Here is a 6022-nt window from a genome sequence, read left to right as displayed (position 1 = left end):
TGTCATTCAGCTTCCACATTGCTGACACCCATGTGCTTGGGATCTGCTCTGCTTCACCTTTTAGAAATTTCATGTTTCGGAAACTCTGGTACACAGAGGTGGAGAGGACTGTCTCCTGAGCTCTCATGGATTCCCAGTAAATCTCAGGAGGCATTGTCCTGAGCCATCCCAAGCCCTGCTACTCAAACTCCATCAAGGACCTCAGTAAAACAAATATCAGGCCATCTTTTCCCACCTCACTCTCTCAAGTCTTTATCATCTATCATCTATCTATCTATCTATCTATCTATCTATCTATCTATGTATCTATTTACTAACCTATCTATCTACATACCTACCTACCTGTCAGTCTACCATATATCCATTCATCTGTCTATCATCTATCTATCCATATTTATAATCTATCTACCAACCCATTTATCATCTATCTATCCATCCTGTCTACCTACCTGTCAATTTACTATGTATCCACTCATCATCTACTCATCCATAATTATATATATATACATATATATATAATCTACCTATCATCTATCTATCTCTTGTTTACTATCTATCCATCCATATATGATCTGTCATCTGTCTATCCATCTCTATATTCTATCTTCCTTTCTGTCTACCACCTATCCATCCATCTATATTATCTGTCTATCATCTATCTATCCGTCTACACACACACACACACACACACACACACACACACTATACTTACCTATATACCTGTCTGTCTATCTATCCATTTATCTACATATCTATCTATGTACCTATCTATCTATACACCTACCAATCATCTCTTTATACTGGGGATGGAACCCAGGGCCTTGGCTAACGCTAGTCAAGTACTGTCCCACCAAGTTTCATACCGAGCACCAAAGAATCTTCTCAACCACACCTGCCTCTGCCAGCAAGTTTGACTGACTCCAAAACCCAGCATTTCCCATTAAAGATCCCATAACCCTGCGTCTGCAGAAATGTCCAAGGGCTTGAGAGGAGCTGTGTTAACAGCGTCTGCCTCTGAACTGAGGGCAGCCCCATATCACCTCTATTGATCTGCTTTCTGTTTGGAGTGCTGTTATCCTCTTTGATGAGAGTGGTGGAACACCGCTTTCGATGATTCCTCAGAGCTCCAGGACAGAGATCGCAGACCTTCCACCCTGCCGATCCAACAACCAGACAACATCCTAGAACTGTCTATCTCAGCATCCTGTGGACTTACTGTTAAAAACCTTATCTGTTCCCAGCACCTGTGGCTGGCATAGAAGTCAGGGGAAGGGAAGGGAGGAAGAGGGATTTGCCAGTTTCTTAAAGACAAGATGTTAAATCCACAAAGATATTAATGGATGTCAAAATACATGGCCAGCTACGGCCAGCTGCTGCTGAACACGCTTTCCAAACCCACAGCACTCTCTGCTTGCAAAAGATCAGGAGGGGTGAGCACTGGTGGTTAACTGCCTCCTGCTCCCCCGGTGCAGTTAAAGTTGCTTTCAGATAAAGGTGTGATTTGCACTGGGACACACATTTGGTAAAAGCCACACCTTTCTCCCTCTCCCTTGCCCCAGTTCTGAATCCATTCTCTCTGATTGGGGGTGAAGAAAGCATTGATGTTGGGGGAATGAATCCATGAGGCTGCCATTTGACACAGACAGTGATCCAGAGACTTGATTCTAAACACTTTGAGTGGGCAGAGGAGAAACTGGCTCTGCTATTAGAGGGGCTAAAAAGCTATCAAGCTTCTTGATGGTCCCCTTCCTGCTGCCTGGGACGTAGAAAGTCAGAGCTAACAGATACATAACCAAGACCTTGGACGAGCACCTGGACCTGGCTATACCCGAAGCTTAAAGAACTTATAGTGGGCCAGAGAGGTGGCTGGGCAGCTAAAAGAGCTTGAAGTTTAACCTGATGACCCGAGTTCAATCTCCAGGACCCACATGGTGGGAATTGAGAATTGACTCCTGCATGTTGTCCTCTGATCTCTACATGTAGCCCTGGCACAAGCTCGCATGTGCACACAGAATAAAGGTTTAATAAAAGGGATCTGTGTATATGTGTTTAAACATGTGTTCATGGCATGGTGCATGTGTGAGGGTCAGAGGACAACTTGCAGGAGTCCGTTCTCATCATGTAGGTCCTAGGGACCGAACTCAGATTGTCAGGCTTGGTGGCAAGCATTCTTACCCGCTCCCGCCCCCAGCCACAAGAGACATTAATACCACTGAAAGACAGCATGGATTGGTGCTCTGAGGAGAGTTCTGGCCTCATCTTGGTTAATTCTCTCTCCTCTCATCTTCAGGCTATTGAAAGCCCAGGAAGTGATCCTGAGGCTTCAGTCTTGTTCCTGGCACCCCGTGGCAGTACATGTCTATGCCTTCTATCTCCCTAAGAGGAGGGGGAAGAAGAAACTTACCTTTCTGGTTGGGAGCCAAGTCACAAGCCTACTGGCAAATTTGCCTTCAAGAAGGACGCCAGGGTATTTTGAAAAAAGCAAACAAACAACCCACACAGAGAACTGTGTCTGTTTGTGTGATCCACGAGTCACAGAGGCAGGAGCTTTGCAACAATCAAGACACATTACAATTTTTATGAAATATCGAAGTGGACACCACTGGGTGAGAAGTGGCTGAGGGTAGACCTCAAAGGCAGAAAGGGGTTTCCATGGCAACGCCACCGGGATAACGGTATAGTCTAACTGCTGCCATTACCTATTGGAGATCGGCTCATTTAGGGCAGCCCACATCCCCGTCTGAAACCCCCTCTGGCTGCCTTGCTCTTGCAAAGGACGTATCCAGACACCCATTTGGACCAGCCTTCCCTAACATCACTTGTGGCTTCCCAGGGTGAGGCATTTGGGGTTCACATTGCTGCTTAGGCCCCCGTGAAAGGAGACTGCCACTGAGTCCACACAGCTCTTGTCCCTTGGCCTTGCGTACTGCCAACATTAGCAAAATGAACACGTGGCCCTCATATCAGTTGCGTGACTACCCGTGGGGCTCAAAGTGAACTCACATGTGCACACGGCTACTGCATAGGCTAATGGAACCACCCCGATCTGGACTCTGCGTCATCATGGCAACCCAGAAAGAAGACTGCTAAGGGAGACTGTCTTCTTAGAGATACAGCAAGATGAGAGACACCAGCTTCCTGTGGCAGCTTGGCTAGATGTGGTCAAGTTGCTCTGCAAACATCTATGCCCCACGTTCCTCTCTTCCTAGTGCAGGCACCTGAGCTTCATGCTCCACCCTTGGGAGCTGGTCTCCAAGAGGAGGCCTCTGGCAACCTGGGAACAGACCGTTTACCACTACTGTCCAGAGAGAGGATTCTGGACCCAGACACTTGGCGGGTGATGCAAAAGGAAAATCAAACACAATGGACAGCCTGGAGAGAAGAAAGCGCCTCTCTCACAGTCCTGAGGCTGAAGAATCCAAGATCAAGGTGTGAGTGGGTTGGGCATCACCGGAGGCATCTTCAGGTGTCAGGTGTCAGTTTTCTTGTGTCCTCACCTGATCCTTCTTCTGTGCGGCCATACTCTGTGGGGATTGGGGAGTGGTATATACCATGTGCTTGGGCAATGCAATACCGACTCTGGCCAGAAGAGGGCAGCAGATCCCCATGGAGCTGGAGTTATAGACAGTTGTTAAGTCTCCCAGTGAGGGATTCTGGGAACCCAACGCCGGTCCTCTGCAAGAGCAACCCACCATCGTGGCCCCAGCCCCCTCTATGTAAGAACATTGGCCACATTAGTAGGAGGCCATGCTAATTACTATTCTCATTGTTGTGACCCCTGACAAGCAGCAACTTAAAGGAGAAAGGGCTTATTTGGCTCAGGTTCAAGGGGACGAAGTCCATCATGCATGGCACAGAAGGAATGACAGTAGGAGTGGAAGGTGAATGCTCAGTTGTGTCCCCAGTTAGGAAGCAGAGGCAGACGTAAAAATCTCAAAGCCCACCATCCCAATTCCTGCAGTGAGGCTCTACCTTCTAAAGATCCTTCCAAACCAGCACCACTATGGCTGTCTAAGTGAGAAATACAAAAAACAAACAACAACAAAACCCACCTCTGATCTCTCCTGCTTTTAGTGACTTCTTTTCTCAGCTTATTCATGCAAGGAATGCTCCCAGATCCTACATGAAACAGAACGTGGTCATACCTGCCCATCATGCAATATCACAATGAGCTTTGGCCTTTTTAAAATGAATAAAGCCTTCTTCATGACCCCCCCCCAAAGCCAAAGGTGTTTTGCCAACCTTAATTGGCTATAGGGGCAATTTTGGTTAACTCTTAGAAAATCACCATACCTGTTACTCAATGAATCACATTCAGAACTAAAGAAAAAGAAATTCAGCATGTGACTTGGGTAGGAAAGCAAAAACAGTCTCTCTCTTTCTCTTTCTCTCTTTCTCTTTGTCTCTGTCTGTTTCTCTCTCTTTCTCTGTCTCTCTTTCTGTGTCTGTCTCTCTTTCTGTCTCTGTCTCCGTCTCTCTGTCTCTCTCCATCTATCTGTCTCTCCGTCTCTGTCTCTCTGTCTCTGTCTCTGTCTCTGTCTCTCTCTATCTCTCCGGTTCTCCCTGTCTCTCTGTCTCTATTTGTCTCTCTGTCTCTATCCATCTATCTGTCTCTCTGTCTCTGTTTCTCTCTGTCTCTGTCTCTCTCCTATTGAATGGAAAAGGCTTTCTACATTGATCAGAGCCAAGAGTTCAGTTTGCTTCCAGTGTGCCTTGAATGGAGCTTGATGTTTTCCCTCCCCCTGGGAAGGGAGGGAGGGAAGACAAGAGAGCAAGAGAGCCCAGAGTGTGAGCCTTTGCTGATACAAAGCATTAGGAAGGAGCTGATTTCCTTAGAGGCCCTGGGTGAGCCGAACGCAGAGCTCAGATCCACTCTGACTTTGTCAGTCTGCCCTGGTCTCTCATGTGCCTTCAGAGTCACGTCTCAACTCATCTTTCTTCACAGGAAGAGACCTTGCTGTCTGTGGTATCTGGACAGCAGCCAACCTGTTCCTGCCTGGCCCAGTATTGCGGGTCTCACATCCAGCCTCAGCAAAACAGGAAAGGGCAAGGGAGGGGCTGTTCTCCAGAGGCGTTAGCAATGGGGCCAGCAATTCTGCTCTCCCCTGAGAAGGTTCAGAGAGCCATGTGTGACCTGGCGAAGTGTTTTATTTTCACCAAATTTTTAAAAATCTCAGTGGCATTTGAAACCAGGCTTCATTACCAATTATCAGTGGAAGGACCTGGGTTGTGAATGGTTTTGACCACTGTCGTTTTGTGGTGGTTTGAATAGGTGTGGCCCCTATATGTGTTAGAATGCTTGGCCGATAGGGAGTGGCATTATTGGGAGGTGTGGCCTTGTTGGGGTAGGTGTGGCCTTGTTGAAGGAAGTGTGTCACTGTGGTGGTGGGCTTTGAGGTCTCATTTGCTCAACCTGTGCCCAGGGTGGGACACAGTTGCTTCTGCTGCCTGTGGCTCAGGAAGTAGAACCGTCAGCTCACCCTCCAGCACCTTGTCTGCCCGCGCCTTCTGTGGTGTCTTCAGGAGCGTGGTCTACCGGGCTCCCCACTTCCGTTTCTCACTCAAGTCCCGCTTACTCCAGAGGCCCTCACTGCCCAGATGTAGTCTACGGTCCAAGCACTTCCACATCGCCGGAGAACTTACTAGCAAAGCAGCGTCTGCAAACCTCAGACTCACTGACACTCCACCTGACTCCCATCGAAGCCACGGGTGACACCTGTGCACAGAAGGATCTAGAAGCATCTCCAGGCAGGAGCGGAGACAGGGACGTGTCAAGAATGGGGAACGGAGAGTTCACCCAAAAACTCACACGTGGGTTCGATGTGACGCACGCCTTCAATCTCAACACCCGGGAGGGAATCAACCCTGTAGGGTGGGTAAGGTCCTACTTGGCAGTCCCCTCCTCATGTGGCCTCTGTGTGAGAAGCCTCTGCCCTATGCTGCTGCAGAGTCACTGCATTCTGCCTTCCCCGCCTCGAGGGACTGAACCTCAGAAGCCGTGAACCAAAAAACGAGTCCCTCC

The 6022-nt window shown here is 48.4% G+C and overlaps 1 long non-coding RNA gene across 1 annotated transcript; it reads right to left on the bottom strand.

Moving 5' to 3' along the window:
* Positions 1–2515: 2515 nt before the first annotated feature.
* On the bottom strand, positions 2516–4119 carry LOC121133993. The gene is made up of 2 exons (XR_005870997.1): positions 4053–4119; positions 2516–3524 (listed from the first exon to the last, which is right to left on the bottom strand). It is a non-coding gene; the product is annotated as an uncharacterized LOC121133993 (long non-coding RNA).
* Between the last annotated feature and the right edge of the window lie 1903 nt (positions 4120–6022).

Source organism: Mesocricetus auratus, unplaced genomic scaffold, assembly GCF_017639785.1.
Source record: "Mesocricetus auratus isolate SY011 unplaced genomic scaffold, BCM_Maur_2.0 Super-Scaffold_100025, whole genome shotgun sequence".
In the NCBI taxonomy this organism is placed as follows: domain Eukaryota; kingdom Metazoa; phylum Chordata; class Mammalia; order Rodentia; family Cricetidae; genus Mesocricetus; species Mesocricetus auratus.
Note: the sequence above shows the minus strand (reverse complement) of the source record. Positions and strands in the feature narration are given on the sequence as shown.